Here is a 26,350-nt window from a genome sequence, read left to right as displayed (position 1 = left end):
AGATAACGTATTTTAATACCAGATGCCTCAAAGGGTGGGTGACTACTATACCTTGTTTACACCAATAATTGAGCAAGTGGTGCTTTAAAAAATATTTTTATTTGGTTTTGTCCGGGGTTGGTATTTTTGGTTTTTTTGGTGGGGGTTGTTGTATGTCACCTTGAATATTTGTTTTAGAAGGATGGCTCGTAAATCCGCAATTCAATAAAATGAATGGCTTAATGGTTTTGAAAGGTACAAAGATGTTAACATAAAACAGAATGGAAAACCCTCTAATCTCTGGAGAAAAAAACGCTGTTTTAGTAGTCAATGAAACAAGGTGTAAGGGAATTGTGACGTTTCCTCCTTTGGAAGTTAAGAGACAACTAGGGAATGCCTCAGAGTCTCAAAATGATGTCTTCTACTATCAAGGTTCTCATGGGACCAAACTAGGCATGATGTTAAATGTGTCTGCACTTAAGCGTGTGTCTTTAAAAATACAAATAGTAGTCTCTGGGAGTAGGGGACAGAGAATTATCAGTCACAAGAGACTTTGTAGATGTGGAGTTTCAAAAGACAGATGTTTTTCTTAACTGGATCTTTATATGGATACATTGTTATGTGTGCCCACTTTCCATCCTTCAGCTACAGTGGTGCCTCTAGTTATGAACTTAATTTGTTCTGGAGGTCCGTTTTTAACCTGAAACTGTTCTTAACTAGAGGCGTGCTTTTGCTAATGGGGTCTCTTGCTGCTGCTGCGCCGCTGGCACATGATTTCCGTTCTCATCCTGGGTAAAGTTCTCAACTCGATGTAACTCTTCCAGGTTAGTGGAGTTTGTAATCTGAAGCGTTTGTAACCTGAGGCATTTGTAACTCGAGGTACCACTGTATAGGAATGAGACAGGCTAGCAGACTACTGTATGCAGATGGCGTTGTTGTTAAAAATTATCATTCCCAGGGACTTTGCATAGAAGTGAAAAATGGTGGGGGTTTTGTTTGTTTGTTTGTTTTTGTCTAAATTGTGGTTAACCTTAAATATGGTTTAATTTAAAACAAGACAACTTCAAAACATAATTTCTGAAGCTGGCTTGTGTAAAGAAACCATAGTTAAGGTTAACCACAGAATATTAACCAATGTTAACAATTTGCCAGTCTGGCAATACAAAAAGCATGGTTAACTTAAAGTGGAAATGAAAGCTTCTAGACTCCTCTTTATGGCAATGTGGGAGAAAGCATGTGGATCCAAGACTCACACTAAACCATGGTTAAGCATGGCATTTGAACACAGCCGGTAGCTTTTAGCCATGACAGTTAAACCCAGCATACCTTTAATTACCAAATGTTGATTGCATGTGATTATCCCAGGGGCTGATAATTCTTTGATTCTGTTGGATTCAGGGTGCTAGACCAGTTAGACCTTGATACGACCCAGTAAGGCAGTTTTTCCTGCTCTTACAGTAAGGCAGTTTTTTTCCTGCATAAAGAAATTACAGCCATGGCTTTCTCTTTTGACCTAGAGACCCTCCAACTAGTTTTCCTGCAAAGGGACTGTCAGCAGCCGCTTTTACAAACCAGGTGCTGCTTTACAGTTGGCCTATGCATCCAGGAATTACTGGGCCGAATCTATAAAATTTGTCTTTCTTGCTCCTTGTACTTTTTCACTTAACAGGCAGGTTATGTTACCAAGATGTTTTATAGATGTTGTTTAAAACGAAGCCTTTCCGTTAACCCATACTGCCATCTACTGCTTAGTTTTTATAATTCAAACATTAATCGAAGACGCTAGAGTGATCTATGGAGTTCTTGTCATGTATAATTCCTATAACCAGTATAAATTATAGATGAGAGTTGGTAAGTTTTATGCTCCCACAATCATCCCTATAGTAGCTGCTATTCCTATTTTTAAAAAGAAAATAGTATGGTTTTTCCCTTTTTTTAGGACACAGGTACATGAAAATAAAACATTAGAAAGCACGTAAAAATCTGTTCAAGAGAAAATGCACAGAAGCCATTTTCTAGAAAAATTCTGCAGTTGTAAACTTTGCACAATAAAGCCATGCAAAGTTGTTTAGACATGAGACTTATTGCTGAGAGACTTACTGCTGTGTTCTTAAAGTCGCATGAGAAGAAGAAGCCTACAAAGAATGAGTGATTTGCCTAGTTCTGCTCTCTGGGATTCCATAAACAGCAAGGCATACCACTGGGATATTTCAGATCCTTAAAAAAAAAAAAAAACCTAAGGGGAGGGGGGCAGTACCACCATTTCCTCTCTGGGAACCTGCACACTTGTGCATTTCCACTTAGGTATAGCTGTGTCAACCAGATGACAGAGTATTATGGGAGCTGTGGTTCTTATAGGGGCTTTTACTATGCTCATAGTATTTACAGTGGTACCTCGGGTTACAGATGCTTCAGGTTACAGACACTTCAGGTTACAGACTCCGCTAACCCAGAAATAGTACCTCGGGTTAAGAACTTTGCTTTAGGATGAGAACAGAAATCGCTACAGTGGCGCGGCGGCAGCGGGAGGCCCCATTAGCTAAAGTGGTACCTCAGGTTAAGAATAGTTTCAGGTTAAGAACGAACCTCCAGAATGAATTAAGTTCTTAACCCGAGGAACCACTGTATATTTCTATAGGATGGTGGGACAGACCAGAACATACTTCCTCTAATGCAATAGAACCTTCCTTTCCTTTCCCCCCTTGCAGCTCCCCCATGTGCCCCAAAACATGTCCTAGAGGGTTGGAGGACCATCTGGAGAAGATTTGGAAAGGGCTGCAGAGGGGAGGAAAGGAGTGGAATGTATGAGTGGAAGTCTTGTATGAGTGGAAGTCTGCCTGTACAGTGTTAGCTTTCACCCACACTTTTTTTTTTATAGCATTTTACAGGGTTTGTTTTTTTTTAATCATATAAAATCCTGTAATTGAAGCACCAATGGTAAAAAGAATGGTGTAAGGTGAATAGCAGAAGAGCAAACTAATAAAAGCAGGCATCTTTTAAAAGTACTGAAACAGAAGTACCCTGTGGCTTCACACTATAACAAGTGTTCTCCTTCCTATACCCCTTTATTGGTAAGAAGGAAAAGTATGTACTGGGGGCCAGCAGAGACAGCTGTGGGTGAAAGATAGTCATTTTCTACTGCTTGGATAAAGCCTACTAAGTAGGATGATGTTGGAGCACGTAGTAGCTCACCTTGGTTTTGTAGTTGGCTTTGACAGACTCCAGAAGCTCCTTTGCAAGCCTGGCATGCGATGGAGAAGAACAAGCATCTCCACTTTGCTGATGGTAAGCAGGGGAAGGAGCAGCATTCTCAAGAGAAAGGGCTGTTGGCTCAGGGGGTAGAGCATCTGCCTTCTGTGCAGAAGGGCTCAGGTTCAATCCTTGGCATCTCAGGTTTGGCTAGGAACCATTCCCTGTCCGAAACTCTGGAGAGATGCTGAGCTAGATGGGCCAATGGCTGACTCATATAAGGCAGCTTCCTATGTTCCTTTGAGAAAAGGTGTGATTTCCCCAAACCACCCAAGTTGATGAAAGAGCCTGAAGGTTATATGCAGAATTTGAAACACAGCCTTTCCTGCTTTCCTCAAGAATTTTTTTTTTTTAATGGAATACTTAATGAGTAACGGTTATCCTAGGGATGTGGGTGGTGCTGTGGTTTAAACCACAGATCCTAGAGCTTGCCGATCAGAAGGTTGGCAGTTCAAATCCCCGCAACGGGGTGAGCTCCCGTTGCTCAGTCCCTGCTCCTGCCAACCTAGCAGTTCGAAAGCACGAAGTGCAAGTAGATAAATTGGTACTACTCCGGTGGGAAGGTAAACGGCGTTTCCATGCACTGCTCTGGTTCTCCAGAAGTGGCTTAGTCATACTGGCCACATGACCCAGAAGCTGTATGCTGGCTCCCTCGGCCAGTAAAGCGAGATGAGCATCGCAACCCCAGAGTTGTCCGCGTCTAGACCTGACGGTCAGGGGTCCCTTTACCTTTACCTTTAATGGTTATCCTGCCCATGGTGAATTTCTTTGGTGTGTGTATGTGTAGGGAGATTAGAGAAGGTCATGAGATGGCAAAAATATCTGTAATGCAATAACTAGGTTTCAGTGTAGCAGAGGGTAAATACTGGAGGAAGAGAGAACAGGAGAGAGGCCAGGCTTGTAGAGACATTTTTGTCTTTTTCTAGATAGATATTTTTTAGCAGTGGAGGGGGGGATACAAATATATCCAATCTAGGTTGCACTCCCAGGGATGTCAGTTCCAATGGTACACCTCCCTATCCAACAAATGATGCACTTTTAACCTTTTGGTAAATTTTATATGTGCTTTTAAATTTGTAGTGCTCTTCTGTCTGAGCAGTTATTTTCTCTAGTGCATAAATGCTTAATTTGCCCTTTAACAAGATTTTAAAAATATTTTTACATTCTTTTGGAACTCAAACAAGGCTACTCCTCTCCTGCACCAATGCCGTACCATTTCAGAGCACATTCTTTTAAAATCCTTTGTTAGTGTAAAGGGATTAGGGGTTGCTTGTGCGTAAGCGCCAAAACCGCTCCAAGCTGAGTAGTTGGCTAAAACTTTCCCTGACCGGACAGCCCTTACTTCGTGGCTGCCTTAATCACTGGCAGAATCCGTCAGTGGGCGTTTCCTGAACTTCTTCCAATATAAGAGCTCCTTGACAGAAAGTCTCCGCTTGGATTCCCTGCGCGACAGCTTTCTGCGCAGAGTGGGCGTCCCCAGGGGAGGTCCTGAGCTCTCTCCACTGCTCTCGCTGGAAGCGTCCCTGCGCCTTCCCTCCGACTCCTCCTCCTTCCCTTCTTCCTCAGTGGAAGATCTCCCTCTTTCCCTGCTGGTTCCCTCCCCAGCATCCGAGAGCCTCTCCACCACCCTGCGCTCCGATGGCAGTTCCCTGACAGTTAGTAAGGGCTGTATCCAATGTAGTGGTAACTTAAAGTGACTTAGTGGTATACTTTGCTGTGCAAGGGAATACACAAATACATTATCAAAGGTTGTTGTGCAACAGTTTACACAAGAACAATCAGCTGCGCAACAAGGATCAGCTGTTACACAACAGGCTTCCCTAGCAGAGCTGTTATGCTGTATTTCTTCGTTGCACAACCTTTATACTCTGCCAGACACACAGCATTGGATAATCTCTCTCTGTTCCTCTTGGTATTGTATTGTCTACCCCCACCCTAGCTCCAAGCACCGAAATGCACATTTCAGGCTTGTTTAGGAAGGCATTAGATCTCTGGGTTGAATGGTTTATGGGGAAAACATATTTTAATGTTAAAATGTATTAATTCACTTCAAAATGCAATAGCCCAGCCCTCTTGCTCATACTGCTGAGTGAGACCCTGAATTTAGGGATGTAGGAACATAGAGGCATGCATCTAGTCAGACCATTGCCCTATCTAGCTTAGTATTGTTCACTGTGGTTGTCTGCTGCTGCCAAGGATATCAGACATATTTTCAGCCCTACCTGGAGATGCTTGGGATTGAACCTGGAATCTCTCCTACATGCACCACAGATGCTCTGCCACAGATGCTCTGGCACATGCCCAAAGTCCTGTCCCAAGTCCACCACTGCCACTGTTGCAGTATCATTGAAGAACTGGGGCTAGTGTGTTTCCATCTCCTAAAAGCGAACACTGGTATGAGCTTGCAGGGAATGTCTAAAACTGACTGCCAAGGAGGGAGAAAATAATGAAAACAAACTGATGTAATTTAATTTGTACACCAGAAGATGTAGCATTAAAAAAACCCCCAACTCATTATGCAACATGCATTTCCCAAAACAGAGACTGCAGTAGAGAACATTGTTAGGTTTGCAGCTGAAAAGGAGTATTGCCTAATGGGGTCAAGAAAAATAATTTGCTCTCACTACAGTGGAAAGATGTATGTATTATGGGTTCTCCTTAGCAATGTCATTGAAGTTTGCTGGCCATGGGTTTGGTTACAAGCTTCAGGAGCTCATAGTGTCCACCTCCATGTTGAGCCTCCAAATTCTTTCCCATCTTGGTTTAAAATTGGACCCAGAGGCAACTCCAGACTGACCGCCACCACCCACCAAATGCCAACTCCCTCAAGCCCAGCTTGAGACTAGCTGTGCAAAACTACCAAAAGTGGGGCATTTCTATTGATGCTCACTTTTATAGTTTTAACCGATGTCTATTGGTTGGTTTTATCTTAGTAAACCTCTTAGAGACTATGGCCAATAAGCGGCATAAAAATTATTTCAATAAATAAGTAAGCATGGCAGAGCTGCCCTACTTGGTATCTTCACCACTGCTGCTTGCTTGGATGGAGCTTAGACAGGGCAGGTGGGAGTCCCACAGGTGCAGCAGTGGGAGTACCTGATGGGTCCTACCTGTGCAACTGCTGAGGTAAGCAACAGTGGTATAGGGGGTCAGGGGATTGTTCCACAGCTCCAGTTTTACTACCTGTGCTGCTGCTAAGTGGTTTGGTATGGTAGGTTGGGATTATCAGTCTCCATTGGACCCAGACATTTTCATAGAGAGCTTGCACATGCAGACTTCTGTGTGGAGCCGTTCTCTCGCCTCCCCTCCCACCCCACATGCCTTCTTGATTCAGGGAATGTGCTAAACGCTCACTAATGGAGCTTAGAAATTAAATCTCCCTTTTTAAAAAAGCGTATTTATATCTCACTTAGGTATTCTGCCAAACATTTATCTTGAAGTGCTATATTAAATGATGAGAAGGAAATGGCGTGCCACATCTGGTTGGGCCAAAGGCCAAGGGAGAAGCACCAGCCAAAAAAAAGATGGTGTCTAGCTGCTGCCAAAGCTTAGATTCTTCCTCAGAGCCATTATAGGTGGGACGTGGGTATCTTGTCAATCTTAAAGGAGGATTGGTCCTGGCAGTCAGTGTTGCTGTGGTCCGGAATGGCCCCCAAACTGTGACAAATCCGTGACCATGTTGTTCTTCAGCTGTGTGCGAAAAAGCCCTGGCAGCCCCTTCTCCCTTACGGAGGACCCTTGGAAGGGGGTAATTTGCACTGGGGAAGTGAATAACTAACCCTTCCCCACTGGCCTCTTTTCTCAAAGAACTTCCTTCCCTATCCCTGAGGGCTTCTAGCCAGATATTTGTGCAGTGAACATGGATTTAGGAAATTGATGGGGGTGAAAGCAGCTGAAGAGGGGAAGCTCTGGGGGTAAATCGGTTGCGGAGGGGAAGGGTTAAGTACTTCTGTCCCTACCTCCCTTTCTGTTATGGTGATTGCCTCCTCCGGAAGGCTCTTTGCAAGCTAAAGGGGCCAATGTAATTTCATTACAGGCACCTGCAGTGTTGCCGCCCCTCCTAAAGGATCAAAATGCCTGATTAGATGATCCACAGCTGTAATTAAATTTCATAAAACCGCTAATACTCCTTCCCTCCCATGGATGCCTTGCTACATCTCTAATGATACATCTTTAATGATACTGTTGGAGAGGAGCAGCATGCAGGCTTTAAAGAACCACCCGAAAAGAAAATAGAACTTTGGAATCACTGCAGCTTCTAAAAACAACCCCACTTTCAAGAAAATGGAAAAACACGTGGGTATTGCGAGAAGGGAAATGTTGCATGGCTTGTTCATGAACCACACAAGCTCCCCTCCTCCCAAGTTTTTAGAGCGGAAAGCCCACCTTCTTTAAAATTCCCTAAATGTCAGGGCAATGTAGGAGGGTGGTAGATGAGGGTCGCCTTTCTGCTATTTTAATCTCTGAGTGCTCCAGCACTGTGGGGGCACAGTGGGAGACTGCACACCTGCAGAGCATGTTAAAAATAAGATAATTTAGAAAAATAAAAGCTCACAAAATAGCACAGGAGTGGGGAGCTTTTTGTCTCTTGTGGTATCACTGGCAATTATACATGAAATGCCCTTGACACGTGTACAGCCACGTTCAGCATGGTGCTTATGAGCCCAGTAGCTTGTGGAGAAATCAATTTTTTCCCTGCCCAAAAATATTGCCATTTGAGTCCTTGGAAAAGGCACATGCCCCCAACAGAAATGCTTCCTTGACTGGAGAAATCTGGATATGTTTAAACGAACTAGTAACAACCATGCATTTATTGCTCCATAAACTGATTGTCTGGAATGAACCCATAGTTTCTCAGTATTTCATGGCAGTGCAAATAACAGTGCTTGATTGCTAAATGGCTGATTTTATGTCCCCTGGAATTGCAGTAAATAATGCAGAAAGAAGGGGGGGGGGACACTGAGCGGCTTGGTATCAAAGGTTTATAATATCAGCAATTATTCTGCATCTGTGTACGTTACCCATTGCACAAACCAGCCTTTCATCCAGCTGAGAAACAGTTGCATTTACATACACAAATTAAATGGAAGCCCCTCCTGTGCCAGAAATGGGATTTGAAATCTTGGAAATTGGATTTCTTTTATGCTGGATAGACAGCCGATTTCAGTGGCATAACTTGGTAGGGATGAATTCTGGCCCTGCTCCAGAAATTATCATGCATAGATGGAGGCAAAATGCATGTCTTGGTACAGAAAGTCTCCATGCCAAGCAGAAGGTTGGCGCTCTCAGTTTTGGCAGTGATTGTCAATCACTGGAAAATGTGGGGGGAGTATTCACAATCTTGATTCAGCCAAATCCCAGCCCACATCTTGCGCAAGCCCTGATCCAAAAGAGGACACACAAGGCACCATAGAGCCCATAATTAATTAAAGTACCAATTATGCTTTTAAAGTGGGATGCGGGTGCTGCTGTGGGTTAAACCACTGAGCCTAGGGCTTGCTGATCAGAAGGTTGGCAGTTCGAATCCCCGCAACGGGGTGAGCTCCTGTTGCTCGGTCCCTGTTCCTGCCAACCTAGCAGTTCGAAAGCACGTCAAAGTGCAAGTAGATAAATAAGTACCACTCTGGCGGGAAGGTAAACGGCATTTCCGTGCACTGCTCTGGGTCGCCAGAAGTGGCTTAGTCATGCTGGCCACATGACCCGGAAGCTGTATGCCGGCTCCCTCGGCCAATAAAGTGAGATGTCGCCGCAACCCCTGAGTCGGTCACGACTGGACCTAATGGTCAGGGGCCACTTTACCTTTACCTTTTATGCTTTTAAAAGCATACCTCCACTTTTCTTCATGAAATAAATTCAAAGCTGCCCAAGGACAATGTTTAAAACCAAAATAAATCCTTAAAAAAAATGTAGTTCATAAGAATACAGCTTGTTGGGGTGTGTGTGTGTGTGTGTGTGTGTGTGTGTGTGTACAGGAACCTGGGGAAAGTTTTTAAAGTCTGAGTAAATAGCAAGGGTCTTTCCTGGCTTCTAATTTATTTATTTATTTAATGGCATTGGTGCTGGACAAATCTTCTTGAGGAGGTTGTTCCATAGCCAGACCTCCGCAGCTAAGGAAAAGCCTCCCTTTACTTACTGCCTTCTTCACTGCTGACAAAGGGGGTGGAAACGGTAGATGATTTTCTTTCCCACCCACGGTGCTTGGGCTCCATCACTGAAATCAGCTAAACAATCCTATGTTGCGTGTACAGATTTCTGCATCAAGCTAGCCAGTGCCCAGTGCAGGCTTGAGTTTGCTGAGCTATCTGAATCACTTGTTGCTTTGACAGTTTCCCTTTCTTTCTGATACAGTTTGTGTTTTGTAGGTGTAAGAATCCTGTAGAACCCGTACAAGTCATTCAGTCTTCAGTCTACCCCTGCCCTGCTCCATCCCTTTTAGGCTACCGTGAAGCTGCTTGAAACAGTGGCTTTATGTCGGTGACAGCATGTCCACTGCTGAAATGAGCAAAAATAAAGAGTTAATGCATTATGCAAAGAGAAGCTGACAAGAGATCACTCTTTTTAATTATTAGAACAGCTTTGTGTTGAATGCAAAGGTCAAAATAATGTGTGTTTTGACACCTGTCCCCTTCACTTGTTTCGGCCTTTGGGTCTAACTTATTGCTCTCACTGTAAGGACTGTCAGTTTTTAAATGCCATCTTGCTTCTTGCTTTTCAACATACTTGCAATTTCCCATCTGTAAGCATTTGGATTGTGTTTCTGGTTTGCTGACTGTCGCCTTGCACCCCACTTTTCAAGTTCCCAAGTTAAAATTAACAGAACCTTTATTGTTGCTGTTTATTTATTTAAAGTTTTAAAGTTTTTATCTTTTCTGTTTTATTTTCTTAAGTTCTAAATTATTTGGCCCTGGTTTACAGAGAAAGGTCACAATCCCTGACAGGGGCAGACGAAAGTGCATATCTTTTGAAAGTTTTTAGTGCAGCTGACCACCTGGCTGAAGAGGCAAGCTAGTTTTCGTTGCCTCTTCAGGCACCTCCAACTGATAGGTGATTAGCTTTGGTAAAAACTTCCAAAATGCCTCCAGATGAGTGCACAATTCTTCCATGCTTTAGCTGCTTTAGGGCTCTCAACAAGATACATTTGTTTGTTTGTCTAGGGATATTCTGATAATGGCCATGGTTATAGGGACAGGTGAAACTTGTAGCCAACTCTTATTGCATTTGGCTATGCTTATCAATCTTGCTAGGGACGTGGGTGGGTCTGTGGTCTAAACCACAGAGCCTAGGACTTGCTGATCAGAAGGTTGGCGGTTCGAATCCCCGTGATGGGATGAGCTCCCGTTGCTCTGTCCCTGCTCCTGCCAACCTAGCAGTTCAAAAGCATGTCAAAGTGCAAGTAGATAAATAGGTACCACTCCGGCGGGAAGGTAAACAGCGTTTCTGTGTGCTGCTCTGGTTTGCCAGAAGCAGCTTAGTCATGCTGGCCACATGACCCGGAAGCTGTACTCCAGCTTCCTCGGCCAGTAAAGCGAGATGAGCACCACAACCCCAGAGTTGGCAACAACTGGACCTAATGATCAGGGGTCCCTTTACCTTTACTTATCAATCCTGCTCAGATCATTGTGATTCACCTCAGAGTGCTTTTTGTTATGGTTGAGGTTTTCTAAAGAGAGAAACCATAATCCTCTGTTGCCTGTCCCCCTCATCTGGCCCAAGTTGTTAATAGGCAAGAGTATTAAGCATCACATATTATTACCAAGTAAATCTCTCAAATTAGAGAACATCTTTTTCACAGTCTTGCTTCTTTAATCTGACCTTATGTATAATTAGTAAATTTTGAAACATCTGTAATATACATATTAAATAATAATGCCCTTATTTTATCTGTTCCTAGCAGTATCCACTGGGAACCAAGTTTTGCCATTCAGTATATTATGATATTTGTCTACCAGTGAAGGGATACAAAATATAGAATCTTGCTGTGGCCTCCAGTTGTTGCTAACTCCTACCACCCTCTATCCATTGGCCATGATGGTTGGGGCAGATAGGATTTTGAGTCTAACCATAGCTGGAGGACTGCAGATTCTGCATCCTAACTGTCACCAATATCTGACTCCATGATCATGTCCTACAGTATATGCTGGTATACCCATCTTTCTGTTCACATAGAACAGGGCGTGAAGACCAGGCAGTTGGTGGTCTGCATCACTCTTCTTCTGAAAGAAAGAATGGATTGCTTTCACTGAAAAAAGTTGAGATGTTATCTACTGCTCCAGAACACATATGGCATAATCAGTGAATATAATCTGCTGTTATTGTGGCATTAAAAAGTATGTAAGGCTTTAGGAGGCTGAGGCATACTTACTTGGTAGGAAGTCCCACTAGAGATACTGACTACTGAGTTGAAAGAAAGAAAGAAAGAAAGAAAGAAAGAAAGAAAGAAAGAAAGAAAGAGGGGGATATTTGTGGTATTTTGATCCAATCTGTATGGTGAGTCATTTCAAACAAAGAGTTTAGTATCCACTCTCTGCATGAAGATAGCTACGATGTGGGGTAACTTAAAGTTGCTTCCATGTGGCAGATGTGCTATAGTGAACCATGGACCTAAACTGTTCCATAGAGTGACTTTTTGTCTTGGTTTTTCTCTCCTCCGATACTTGCAACGCGATCGGCTGGAAATCTCAATTGCAATGTTTGTCTACCTTTTGCTTGTCTGTGTCTGTAAGGCCCAAGGGAGTGTATTAGATAGTGGTCTGGAGTTTCCTGGGTTTCTCCGTGCTTGTTTTCCCTTTATGCATTGCATCCCTGAAGTGCTTTGGATAATAATACATCATTCATGTGTCGCATGATAAATGCTGCTGCACATTTGCATGGATTGATGGCTTGTCATATTATGTAACTTGTTAGTTTGAAGGCACATTGGGTCAGGGAGCGTCCAATCTCTTCTGGGAAAGATGGCTCTCTTGGGGTGTCAGCTTTTGTTTTGTTTATTAAATGTCCAGCATGTAAAACTGAGTTTTCCATGGTATGCTAGTACTGCTGACTCTCTTTGGAAGCAGCTTTTGATATTTCTAGGCAAAGGGAAGCGTGGCTGAGTGTCTAAACTGTATTTACTGACTGTCTTTAAAGGTGTTGACTTACCTATTTATCCAGTGAAGCTGTTCCGTTACGGCAAGGACTTTCACCTGCACAACGAAATTTTGTCTCCCTGCATGCCTCCATATCCCTCATTCTGTTTTGGGATTTCTCCCTGTACCCATCAGAACAGTTTTTTTTTTCTTGGGAGGGGGTGCACAGAAGTATGTGGGCAGATGTGCACAAGTCCTGTTGTGTTGCACTAATAGGACAACTCCATTGGATACAACCATTTATTTTTAAAGGTGTCAGGAGTAGATTTTCTGAGAAAGGAGTCTAGAGTATTATTTTTTATTGTGTAGGCTATGGGCCTCATACTGAATACATCTTATCTAGAACTATGGATGAACAAATCTGTTTATTTTGGTTTCTGTCTGTTTGTCATTTTTTTCAATCTTAAATTCAGTTTGGCACATTCCTGCATTGGTTTGTGGATTTTTAAAGTCCTTGTGAAAAATCATAAACATTTTGAGGTGCATTTCTCTTAAAATATGCATTTTCATACCTCTTGTTACGTTTGGTTCAGGTTGCGTCTTTTCAGGTTGCGTCCCGTGGCGACCCGGAAGTACCGGAAAGGGTTACTTCTGGGTTTCGCCGCTCACGCATGTGCAGACACACAAAATGATGTCATGCGCAGAAGTGGCAAATCGCGACCCACATCTGCACAGATGCGGGTTGCGTTCCTTCAAGTTGCGAACGGGGCTCCAGAACGGATCCCATTCGCAACCAGAGGTACCACTGTATGCAGTTTTGCCCGATCTATACTTTTTTGTAAGCACTTTCAATATAATGTACTTCCATGTGTTATTTTCATTAATATATGCATTTATGTACACTTCTCCCTTATGTATACTATCCCTTTTTGCCAACATTTTTTGTGAGATAACTGCAGCACAAAATTCAGATTAGTGCACATTTTGAAAAACAGCTGTGTTTTGGTTTATATATTGTTTGAGGAAGTGCAAATTAGATAGGTTTGCATTAAAATTCAAATGGAATCGAATTATCCCCTGTTCCAATCTAGAACATAGGACAACACACAGCTTGGAAAGGTTATGAGCTATGCTTTGTTGCCTTCACAATTGTCACTTTGTTTGACTGATGTTCCAGGTTCCCAAGAAAGATGTGAACATTGCGCATTTTGTCTACATACAGTATTAATCGGCACTATTTTTGGTTCATAGTATCCGCTGGCACCTCTGCTGATAAAATTAATTATCCCTGTGAACCATACAAGGTTTTGGGATCAAAATGACAAGATGAAGTTTATGATGGTCATATGGAACTCTTTGAGATCTGCTAACACAGACGGACCCTTTTAAACCAGGGCTCATCAACGTGGAGCTGGTAGAAATTCTAGTCCAACCACATCTGGAGGGTACCACATTGGCTACCCTGCTTTAAACCAGGTTTGGATGCAACAAATACCAAGCTTCCCCACATTTTTATAGGTTGCCATGTGTCCTTTTTTCTAGGACACATCCTCTTTTTGAAGGGTAAAATTTCTGTCCAGGTGAAATTTTAAAATTTGCCAAAATGCCTCTGGCTATACTTTCTGGATGAATCATAGACATAACTGGTGGCTGAAGACTTGGTTTCCTCTTCTCTTCTCCTGCCCCCCCTTAGCCATATACCACAGCTTCAATAGCCTACATATAGTAGGGGTATTTAAAATAAGAGTCATCATAGCATCCTGTTTTTTGTTCTTCAAAATATGGCAACCCTAGTTGGGAGAAACTGAGCTGCCCCCCCCCCCCACAAAAAATATAGTAAATACCTTGGCTTACCTCCATGTCTACCCCTTAAAAGCCTGCCTTCCCATTCACCAGCACTATGACTAAACGTTCTTGAGTAATTGGAAATTTGGCAGAAGAACTATTTAAGCTCCCCAACTTTTTTCTATGTAGCTGCTGGATATGTGCTATAGATGTTTAATGCTGAATGTCCAAATATGGCTTCTACAAGTCCTATAACTATTAGGGGTTTCGGTACATATTTCATGTTTTGCCCTAACACTTCAAATGCTTCTCTTTTTTAAAGCTATACTTCCATTTCATTTCTTTCTCACACTCTTGTTTCGTCTTCACATTGTGCTTTCACTGGGTGGTACAATTCAAGCTACCATGGGAACATAAGAAGCTGCCTTATACTGAGTCAAACCATTGATCTGTCTTGTTCAGTATTGCCAACACTGACTGGCAGCAGCTAACTGGGGTTTCAGGCAGTGAGTCTTTTTCAGACCCACCAGGAGATATCAGGAATTAGACTAGGGTCTTTTTGCATGCAGAACATGTGCTTCACCACCAAAGCATGTCCTTCCCTCTCCCATGTCAAACCCACTGCCTTCTCCTTAATATGGGTCTTCAAGATGTGCAGGTAAGTTGGTTTCTATCCGGGTAGGTTGCTGACAGTGTACATTGGATGGTTTAACTGCCTTCACCTCTAAGCACCTAAACACTTTTTCCTTGTTCATCTGTACTTTGCTCCACCTTCCTTCCAGTCTGAACCCCATCCTCCAGTATGAATGTGAAATGTTTTGACAGTGTTATTTCAGTGTATGGCGGTGGATACTGCTTGTCTGAGGTTATAAATCCTACCTTGCATTCTCCGGAGAGGCAATCTAGGCGCCGTAAGGGTAAGAAATCTATCTGTGGTCGTCTCCACTCTCACCTTGGGATTTAAAAGCTCTGTTTCTCTTAAACACAACCAGTTTTATAGCTCAACAACACACCACATAGTGGAGAAGGGCATATGGGTAGCTATGTCAATTACAGTCGTCTCATCCTTGCAGAGTACTCCTGTGATGCTGTGTGATTTAGATGCCATTATGCATTTCAAAAGGAGTGAGAAATTGTTGTTTGTCATTGCTGTTTGTTGCTCACAGCTGGTTTTATGACTGAGTTTTGCTCATAAACAGGTGGTTAGAACATTCCTTCAGCTATGCAATACAGTCTGTGCGGCTCTGAATTAATTTCGCTCTTGTGTTGCATAGCACCAGTGTTTTCATTTTAAAATTGAAAGCAGCAATGTTTCTGGCATTGCCAAAGCTGCTGGTGTGAATTCAAATGTTTGGGGGGGGGGGGGAGAGAGAAACATATCACTCAGCTAAAACACATCCACCCTGGTTAACAAAAAGAGAATGAAAAACATAGTCACTTTTGGATATATGTTGGGTATCCTTCTGCCAATGGTTTTTGTTAAAACAGGTTTCCTACTAATGGGTTGAAAGGTAAGTTATTTCTTTGCTTCTTATGGATCTCTAATTCCAAAGCTGTCTCTTGCTTTTGGACCCTGCAGTAGGCAAGCAATGCAGTAGGATTCTAATCTGTTTCACCGATGCTCATTTTATATCAGGAACCTAAGCAGCATGAAATGCAGCCATCATTTTGCAGTGGAAAGATGCTCCTGAATCAGGTAAGATGGCTCTCCCACACAGGGCGGTTAGTCAGCCTGCCTGGTGCACTGGAAAGAACAGGTAATGCTGCTCTTGTGATTAATATGTGTTGGAAGGAGTTGAATGTGGCCTGTAGGTCCTTCTGAACTCTTTGGTGCATATTCTGGATATATTTTGTACAAGTTAAAGTGAGTTCCATGCTGAATGTTTTCTTTTTGGGATGGTAATTCCATTGATGATGATCATAACAGTTGTTTGCTGACTGATTTCCTTTGTGATGCCAGTTTTTCACTAAAACAACAAAAGGGTTTTTGTGTGGGTTTTGTTTTTTTGCGCCTTGAAGACTAACATATTTATTGTGCCACAAAGCGCATGAAAGCTAATCCCATCATTAATTTGCTAGCCTTTAAAATGCCACAACACTCTTTGCTGGTTATTCAGCAACAGACTAACATGGCTGCCTCACTGAGAGTTTATTGTGAAAGTTCTGGATTGTTTTAAAGGGAAGTCAATAACATAAACAACTACAATAATGATGCAAGGATCTGCACTTATATATACCGTATGTTAACTTGGCACTGTAAGCAGAATATTCTTCTCTTTCTGGGGTGTCTGCCCAGGTAAGCAGTGTAGAATTCATTTCAGGTTTTCTAAGAGAAGGTGGTTCTGTAAAAAAAGGCGGGGGAAAGCATAATCAAGGGAGGAAAAGATTGCTACTTCCAGATCAACAGGGAAGCAAAGTAGCTACTTAAATTGAAGCTCTTGTACAGTAAAGGAGATGTTTTCACAGCAGTAGGGCATCTAAAATGGACTTCCAGTGTCCTTTTGTACACAGGGTCCACTTTCACAAATGGGCACAACAGTTTTAAGTTGACATTTCTCCTTTCTTTAAATATAGCTCATAGAAAGCACAAAGTACTGGGTGGGGGTATTTATGATTGTCTTGGTAAAAAATGCAAGTTTGACTTTTCCTATTTGATCAAGGGATGTCAGCATGTCATGAAAGTAGCAAATATACCATCTTTACATTGCTGATAATACTCTTATAAGCAAAAGGTTTACAGACATTAAAGTTAGTGTAATAAACATTACCACATAGCATCCTCAGGAAGTTATGAGCAATTCTGTTGAAACTTTCTACAGACAGGAGATTCCTATAGACCCTTTGCTCCAGGGAGCACTTATATAAAAGAGCTGGTCTCTTAGTCATGGCTTGTATACTGTCAGCTTGACATAAGGCACCTCCATTGTATCCCCTGACACTGCAATTAAATAAAGTGGTGGGCGGTGCTATGGTCTAAACCAACTGCTCCTGCCAACCTAGCAGTTTGAAAGCACGTCAAAATGCAAGTAGATAAATAGGTTCCACTCCGGTGGGAAGGTAAACGGCGGTTCTGTGCGCTGCTCTGGTTCGCCAGAAGCGGCTTAGTCATGCTGGCCACATGACTCGGAAGCTGTACGCCGGCTCCCTCGGCTAGTAATGCAAGATGAGCGCTGCAACCCCAGAGTCGTCTGTGACTGGACTTAACGGTCAGGGGGTCCCTTTACCTTTATGTTTTCCCCAAAGAAGTTTTCATGGCACACTGTATACTGCAATCCTCAGATCACCTACTCTGGAGCAGAAACAAAAGCAAGCAAATTAGAGTTAAGTTACCAATAGTTCTGAGGACTGTATTCATTAATTAAAGCAAATGTTATGTAGTTCTTAGTTTACCATGTTCAGCACCATGAGATATGGTATGGAGCCCTAAATGAGAGTCACTTTAGGCTTAAAAGGAAGATTAACACAAGATGAAACAAGCAGGACACAACCACTTCTACTCCCATACTTGTTGTCCATTGTGCACTTTTCTTCCGCCCTCATTTAAACATGTGACTTTCCAATTTCAGCATCCTCAAGGGAGTTTACCACAGTAACATCCACACTGACCAGGCTTGCACAACCTGTGGCCCGCTGAGCCAAACATGGCCTACCAAGGGCCACCAGCCTCCCCTTCTACTTCTTGATTAGGGCTGTAAAAACTAATATGTGATTGCTGTGTCTTAGTAACATTGGCTTGGGAAATCACATGCTTTCCAAGCCTGCCCAAGTGAGAAAGTGAGCTGCTCAAAAGCTTGTGTACCTGCTCAGCGAATGTAAACAGGTTCCTCAAGAGTAACTGCTACTATGTCTAAGCAAAGATTTTCAGAGTGGCACCAGCAGCTTCCCTTCCTCTGTCATTTGCTCCCTTTGTTTATTCACCTCATTGGCTCTACTGCGATGAATTGGGGCGAGGATCTCGGCCCGTTGTGGGTCAGACGATGACATGCTAGTATTTGAGTACTTTCTTTTAGAAACAGTTTCCTTGGGGGGCAGGGGGCGGGGAATGCATGCCCATGTTTCCCACCAGCATAGGAGTGGACAGATTTATTTGTTTAAACAAAATGAAAAGGGCGTGTGTGGAATTTCCTGTATAGCATAGGAGACAACTCCTTGGGGCCGAGGAGACTTCACCCCCCAAAAAAATATTTGAGGGGGCTGGCACCCTCAAAGTTGATGGGCATTACCATTCAAATGGTGTGTGTGATCAATTATGTGATCAATTATGCCGCGTAGGGCTTATGTGATCAATTATGTGATCAATTATGCCGCGTGGGGCTTACCTGGACCCCCCAATATTTTATTCAAGATGGCACCACAGCCAATACAGTGGACCCTCGGGTTACGTTACGTTTGGGTAACATAATCCTTGGAGTTGCGAATGCGGCAACCCCGGAAGTGTATACTTCCGGGTTTCTATGCATGCGTGCACAGAAGGGCTCCTCCGGTTATGAAGTTTTTGGGATGTGGCTGGGCCTCTGAAAAGGATCCTGTTAGTAACCATTGGTACCACTGTATAGCAAAGCCACACCCACCAACCAAGCTCTTGTTAGATTTCTGTTATGCCACTGTACAGTTTTTGGAGTCACAAGACTCTGTTTACATTCCAGACTGTTGGAAGTCTCGCGGGAGACAGGAGACGGATGTTGATGTTACTGGTTTCCTGTTTCTTTGTTCAGTTGTTCATTGACTCTCACAGAGAGCAGATGCTTTTCTTTTCTGTCCTGCGTGGTTAGAAATAAACGTAGCAATGTAGCATACATTTCTTGGCTCCTTCCGCTGCTTGGATACTCTTTGTAATGGGAGCATGCCTGAAGCCTCATTAAAGGCTTAGGTCGTTGATCACCATTGGAGGAGGAGAGCCGGATAGATTCCGAAGTACGAAGCAGAGGAGAGCTATTTCAGCTCGGTCGTACGGAACCTCTGACAGCTCTCTCCTCCACTGCATGTGTACAACAAATGAGGATAAACTGTGAGCTATGGGGACAGCCCTTTTGGGTGGCCTGCAGAGACTATCCAATATTTGTCAGTGGATGACAGCACTTTTGTGTGTTGCTTGTGGGAGGTTGTACAATGAACCACTATAGTGATTCTGCTAGTGGAAGAAGTTGTTCCCATTGCTTGATAAATTGCCTCTGGAAATCTTAAGCTGAGGTGGGAACCTCAGGCCCAGGTTTTCCAGGCCTCTCTGGCCCTCAGGAATCTCAGTAGGCCATGCCAGGCTACTCCCATCAGTGGCCTTGCTCTGCAGCTGCTTGAGTACTTTTGCTTAGCTGGAATGTGTCCCTGAATTGTGATGATGCCTCTTGTTTGCCTGATTAGAGGCTGGAGAGCTGTGTGGGGCTTGTGACTTGTGTGTGGCCTACTTGACAAAAGCAAGTAGGTTGCTCTGCTTTCCTTTGCTTCTGGCCATGCTGATCCATGACATCCCCCACAAGTTTGCCCACAGTGGAATTAGGGAATATTCCCTACCCTGGCCTATTTGCTGCTTTGTATAGCAGATACCTCTTTTCCTTTCTCCTGATATGCAGGTTGGAGAAGGATTGGCTGTGCCATCCCGTCCTCTACATACCTTTCTTGCATTGCCACTTCACATGACTGACCTTTCAGAACTTAAATCCATTTGAATGCTAACTGGAGACTGTTAGCACACACACACTCTCTCTCACACACAAATATAGTTGTCTAACCCTGAGAACAGCATTAACCTTGGAGTTATACACTGAACAATCTATGCTGTTGCATTTCCAACATAGGGATGGCAGCTGCTGTAGCCCAACAACATCTGGAGGGGCTACCCCTAGTTTAATGGATGTTTTGTGGTTACTAGCAAATTTTATGTTGTTAAACAGAATGAAAACAATGGGAGTTTGTTGCCCCTTTAGCTGCATCCTAGACGTCAAAGGGGAGTGGCAGGCTATTTTAGCTTTTTTCGAGTTATTGTCCCTTCTAATTAACGGCCAAAAGCAACCATGAGATCTTACTGAGCTGTCTTCCTTTTTCCATTACTTGCTCCAAGTGAGCCAACATTTGCACTTGCAAAGTAGATATAAAGGTTAGCATGCTGTATTGTACACTAAGCTGCAAAGAGGGACACCCCCTTGAAAGATGTAGGGTATGTTGAAAGATGCCTTGTTTCCCCATCTCCAATATTAGATAAACACTGATTTGGTTGAGACAAAATTACTTTTGTGTGTGTTCATATTCATGGATTCAGAAAGCACCCCCCCTTTTTATCATGCCTGGTTTTCAGTGCAAATGTATTGTCTCTGCACCCATTGGCCTTATTTGCCAAGACAGTAGATTCCTCTTGCTTGAATGTGGCTGCCTGTATGGTTTTCTCAATGACATCACAATGCCACATCTGACACAGTGATGTCACAGAAATATATAAACAAAATCACAATGGTCAACCAACCAGTTGGGTTGAAAGACAGCTTGGGAAATTGAGACCATGGATGGGGTGGAGAAGAAATAGCAGCTAGATGGACAAAAGGTATTTGAAACAATGGAAGTACTTGTTGACTAACTAGTGCTAGTGAAGAATCATGAAAACTTATACATTGCATAAAGGGTTATTAACTGTGCACTTCTATATTGGATCATGACCTCTAGGAGGAAACATTCAGGTGTGGCGAACTTCTGTGCCCGGTATACTTGAACTTTCCATATAGACTCAGAATACCTTTCCTGGCACACTTTACTATTTATAGGGAATTCCTGGCACTGAGGAGGACCTAGTCAAGCGGGGCCAATCTCACCATCTTGATGTTTTTTTTAGTGCCCAGTGGCTAGCTCTGATAGAAATGCTTGCAATGCCTTGAAGGGACAAGTAGAGAGAGCAGTTTTTCCAGAAGATTTATTCAAGTTTGTTTCTTGCTATCTCTCACAGAGTGCAGCACTCTTCCTGCCCTCACAATATATTGGATTTTGGTGCAGAGGAGAGATACACAAAGTTGCGCTCTCTGTATTAAGAAAACCTAAATCAGTGTCCATTTGCTAAGCCTGTATTCCCTTCTTTAGAACTTAAATCCAATTGAAGTTGTGTATAAAAATCTTAAAATAAATGCTTTGCTTTCTGCCCCTTATGATAGCTGCAACTCATGTTTGATTTTTACAATGGTGGTTCTCTTTAAAACCTATGGGAAATAGATACATCCATAGTACAGTGGTACCTCGGGTTATGTACTTAATTCATTCCGGAGGTCCGTTCTTAACCTGAAGCACCGCTTTAGCTAATGGGGCCTCCTGCTGCTGCCGGAGCATGATTTCTGTTCTCATCCTGAAGCAAAATTCTTAACCCGAGGTCCTATTTCTCGGTTAGCGGAGTCTGTAACCTGAAGCGTATGTAACCCGAGGTACCACTGTACTGAGTAGTTAGATCCTCTCGTTTTCTCTGTTTCCTGCCATTTTGACACAGTTTGTTGGGAAACTCATGGAGGCCAAATAAAATTAAAATATATGCAGTGAAAGCAAATGTCAGTTCAGTTACATTGAGAATTTAGTAAGCTGCCTTATGCTGATTCAGACCATTAGTCCTTATAGCTCAGTATTTTCTATACTGATCGACTGGTGGCAGCTCCCCAGGATTTCAGGCAGAGATCTCTCCCCAGTCCTGCCTGGAGACTGAACTTGGGGCTTTCTGTATCTACCACTGAGCTACAGCCCTTTCTGGGGATCAACTCTGCTTGGAAATGGTGTCTTCTGTCCTGGAATACCTAATATTCACCTAATGCCAAATGCATAGGAGCTAGGTGTGAAAATGGTTGCACTGGGGTGGGTGAAGGACTGTGGCTCAGTTGCAGAGCATGTGTGATGCCTGCCAAAGCCCCAGGTCGAATCCTTTGCATCTCTGGTTAAAAGGAATGCAGTTAATCCTTCAGAATGCACACTTCTCTTAACTTTGCAGTGCAGTTCTCATCTCATAAATGTGTACAAAAATTCACATCTTAGGGAAAGCACATAAAGATATCTTATTTAAGAGAAAATCAATAGGAAAATGTGTACTTTAAGGAAAATGTGCCCCAAAGTATATGCATTCAAAATGTATGCATTCAAAAATGTACATTATAGTGAAAATGTAAATAATTTAAATGTGTTTCTGTTTGTGCAATCTTTTTTTTAAAAAAGGAGACAGAATGGACTTCTGATTAAATGCATGTAAAACTGAGACAGACTGAAAACAGAGCGATGCTTTCCCCCCTTCCTAGTAGATGTGTGCATTCTGTGCCTGTTCAAAGGCATTATTTTTTCCATTGCTACTTTTCACATTCCAGGGCTGAGTGCTGGTGTGGAAACAGGTTCTGCAGCTAAGGCCCAGTGAGCTCTGGCTCAAATTTAAACTTTGTTGTATATTGTCCAGATGCACTCTTGCTCATCACGCCTCTTGTCTAAAAATAGGAACAAACATATTGTCTGAATGCTAATGCATCCAATTAGCTTGGAGAGAAAAGGACTTTGTGAGATATGGGTCTTTTCATGGAGCATGTTGCACGTACTGCCATTCAAATAATGTATTTGTAGCATCTAATTTTTATGCACTGGGGAGACGTAAGAGAGAGAGAAGAAGATGCAACATGTAAGTCAGATCTTATGGTATCCAGTTAGGAATTTCCTCTTCCTGGAAAGTGTTAAACTTGGCAGTTATATTACCCTCAGCAAGACTGTGTGTGTTTCATTACTACTCTTTTCATTTTCATTTTGCAGCAATCCTGGGCCTTTTTATTAAATTTATTTTTTTTAAAGTTAAAACATAAAGGACTCAAAAGGCCACTTTTCTTCTGTGCCCTTTCCTCCCCTCGAGGATAAGGGAATAGAGGGAGAGAAATCCTTCAGAGGCTACAGCAATCAAAATTGCTCTTTGGAAAAGCTTTACAGGTTGAGTTTAAACAAGAGAGGAGGAGGAGGAGAAGGCGCTGTGGGGAGTGGGGTGGCTGCTGGGGACACAAAACCCATTTCAAGTCTCCAGCCAGTTGTTAAGGTATAAATATATACATTCATCATGCCACCTTTGATGTTGAGACCGGCAGTGTATGGGAGATGGAAGTTATTTAATAGAATAATATTCTGCCTATTATTAACACAGAGACATACACACAGCCAATTTCATTGTTCTCTCAGTAGCAGTCTACCAAAGAACTAATTCACAATCTGTAATCCCTTCATATTTTCCATGGTAGGAGGGAGTACAGTGGTACCTCAGGTTACATACGCTTCAGGTTACAGACTCCGCTAACCGAGAAGTAGTACCTTGGGTTAAGAACTTTGCTTCAGGATGAGAACAGAAATCGTGCTCCGGCGGTGCAGCAGCAGCAGGAGGCCCCATTAGCTAAAGTGGTGTTTCAGGTTAAGAACAGTTTCAGGTTAAGAACGGACCTCCGGAACGAATTAAGTACTTAACCTGAGGTACCACTGTAGTGTGGGGTGGTGGGGAGCAAGTAATCCTTCCTTTTGGAGACTCTTAAGAGCTCCTCAACTACAGTTACTTGTAGTTGTCACATCCAGGGTCTATGCATGTGGGTTAGAAAAACAGCCCCTGGTTGTGAATTGTGGCGCACAACATCATCTCAGTTTTCTAGTGAGTGCTACATTTTCATACCTAGGGTGAGAGGCTTCACTAACTTTCGCTAATCCATCTTCCTGCCTCCAGTTTAAATTTTTGATCCTTTGATCATCTAGGACAGGGGTCAGCAAACTTTTTCAGCAGGGGGCCAGTCCACTGTCCCTCAGGCCTTGTGGGGGGCCGGACTATATTTTGGAAAAAAATAATGAATGAATTCCTATGCCCCGCAAATAACCCAGAGATGCATTTTAAATAAAAGGACACATTCCACTCATGTAAAAACACGCTGATTCCCGGACCATCTGCAGGCCGGATTGAGAAGGCGATTGGGCCGGATCTGGCCCCCGGGCCTTAGTTTGCCTACCCATGATCTAGGAGGCAGGTGGGAAAAGCTCAGTAAACCTCAACTCGCTTTTTGACCTGTTAGCTGTAGACAAAGATGGCCTGGGTTCTGGATCTTTCTCCTCCCTTTTGAGACCCAGAGCCTTTCTGGCTCATAAGAACATAAGAAGATCCTTCTGGATCAGGCCAATGGCCCATCTAGTCAAGCATTCTGTTCTCACAGTGGCCCACCAGATGCCTGTGGGAAGCCCACAAACAGGACCAGAGTTCAACAGCACTACTCCCCCGCTTCTGCAGTTTCCAGCAAATGGCAGTCGGAAGCACACTGCCTTTGGCAGTGGAGATAAAACATAGCCATCTGGGTCAGCAACCCATTCTGAGAACCAGATCACTTGCAGCCAGTCTCTGTGCCATGTTATTTTACACCCAGAATATGAATTCATGAACTTACTGCATTCTGCTTCCCTTTGCTTACTCTTCCTCTATAGCCCATTTTCCTGGCACCCGACTTTCACACAATTCACCTGCTCCATATTTATGCACACACACACACACACACACACACACACACACACACGCACACAGTGATACCTCGGGTTAAGAACTTAATTCATTCTGGAGGTCCATTCTTAACCTGAAACTGTTCTTAAGCTGAAGTACCACTTTAGCTAATGGGGCCTCCTGCTGCCGTGCTGCCAGAGCACGATTTCTGTTCTCATCCTGAAGCGAACTTCTTAACCCAAGGTAGTATTTCTCGGTTAGCGGAGTCTGTAACCTGAAGCATATGTAACCCAAGGTACCTCTCTTACTTTCTCTCTCTCTCTCTCTATATATATATATTCAGAAAAAGCCATCCCCATCTCGTACACTTTTTTGCCCCTAAGTCAATTCCAGAGCATATTTTGGCTGGCCCTACTTAACTATTGTAGCCAGGGTCACACTCCCCTCAAGGAGTGTGTCTTGTCCCTGACATCATGTGATGCTCAGAGGCAGCTGTATATACCCACTGCAGTATTTATGAGCAGATAACCACATGGCACAATGACAATGAAAGTTTCCACACCAGCAACTATCACTGGCAGTTCAGTGTTCTTCAGGAAAGGGCCATAAATGACTGAGTAGGCCCATTCTCAGTTCTTTGGCCTGATGAGTAATAAGCCAAGAAACCAAACAATTTCAACAACGTCAACTTTACCTCAGGAGATAGGGTATCCTGCACCCAGCTGCCACCAGAAAGAGGGCTGTTTCTCAAGTCAAGGATTTGTGGACTTCACCTGGGGAAGGAATAACAAAGAGGACCTCCCTGGCAGACCTTAAAATTTAGGCATATGCAGAATAGGGAGAGGAATTCCTTCAAAAACCTGGCCCTAAGTTACTGACAGCTTTGTACATAGGCACTCAGATCTCTAGCAGCTGGCCAGCCAATGCAAGCTCTTCAAAACTTGTATTATATGGTGGGGTAACCTATTTCTATACTGTGAATAAGCATATTAGGTTTTCTGAAAGGTTTTAGTGCTATTTAGCATGTTATTGGCTAATTTTATTGTGTAACCCACCCTGATACTGCCTGGTGATGAAGGACAGGGTGGAAATTGTTTAAAGAAATAAAAAAATAAATATTCCAATAAAATACCATTTAAAACTGATTTGTTAAAAACACATCAGCATGAGTACAACTCATGACAGAACATTTGGGAGTGATGGGCAAACTCCTCACAACTCAATAACTGGGATTGTGACAGTGTACACAGTCCTGCTACATCCCCAACACACACACACACACACACACACACACACACACACAGACATTCTGTACCCATAAGCCTCTGAGCTCTCCCTGCCCTCTTGATTCCATCCAAAACTTACTTGGTGGCAAAAACCTCTATGTGATGCCTCCATGCCATCTGAAATGGCAGCATCCCTGAGACTCTTAGGGGCCCTGGACAAATATGTGCCTAAAAACTCAGTAGGGATGTCAGACACCCTGGAAACTGATCCCACATGAGTAAGCTCAACAGTGTTCCCATAACAGCAGCCTAGAAGCAAGGAGTTCTGGGCCATATACTTTCCAGGGTACCTGATGACAACTGTAGTGAATACTCAAACACCCTTGACAAATCCACATCTTTGGGTTCCCTGCCTGGGTTCCCTGAGCATATTTAGAAGCTTGGTTTACATTCTGAGCATTTGTGGGAGTTGGGAGATGACACCTTATTTGTAATGTATGAAAGCACTGTGAGCTGGAGAGATTACCATTATGAGCCAGGTAAATGCATTAGAAACATCACTAGAATCTGGCCCTCAAGAGCTGCAAAACACTGTTCTTTTCCAC

At 43.1% G+C, this 26,350-nt stretch overlaps 1 protein-coding gene and 2 long non-coding RNA genes across 12 annotated transcripts in view; 2 read left to right on the top strand and 1 right to left on the bottom strand.

Moving 5' to 3' along the window:
* Positions 1 to 26,350, top strand: part of NRXN3 (neurexin 3) — a 1,235,498-nt gene that overhangs the window by 442,814 nt on the left and 766,334 nt on the right. The window lies entirely within an intron of this gene.
* LOC307223180 lies at positions 16,213 to 18,758 on the bottom strand. Of its 2 annotated transcripts, none has more exons than XR_013842011.1 (3): positions 18,398 to 18,758; positions 17,303 to 17,367; positions 16,213 to 16,420 (listed from the first exon to the last, which is right to left on the bottom strand). It is a non-coding gene; the product is annotated as an uncharacterized lncRNA (long non-coding RNA). The 2 variants fall into 2 exon arrangements; XR_013842012.1 differs by having other exon boundaries at positions 18,466 to 18,752.
* The window catches only part of LOC307223231, a 59,526-nt gene continuing 53,014 nt past the window's right edge, over positions 19,839 to 26,350 (top strand). For both annotated transcript variants that reach the window (XR_013842041.1, XR_013842042.1), the window contains exon 1: positions 19,839 to 20,610. This is a non-coding gene — a long non-coding RNA (uncharacterized lncRNA). The remainder of the gene's footprint in view (positions 20,611 to 26,350) is intronic.

This window comes from Podarcis cretensis, assembly GCF_951804945.1.
Source record: "Podarcis cretensis genome assembly, chromosome: 1".
Lineage (NCBI taxonomy): Eukaryota > Metazoa > Chordata > Lepidosauria > Squamata > Lacertidae > Podarcis > Podarcis cretensis.
Note: the sequence above shows the minus strand (reverse complement) of the source record. Positions and strands in the feature narration are given on the sequence as shown.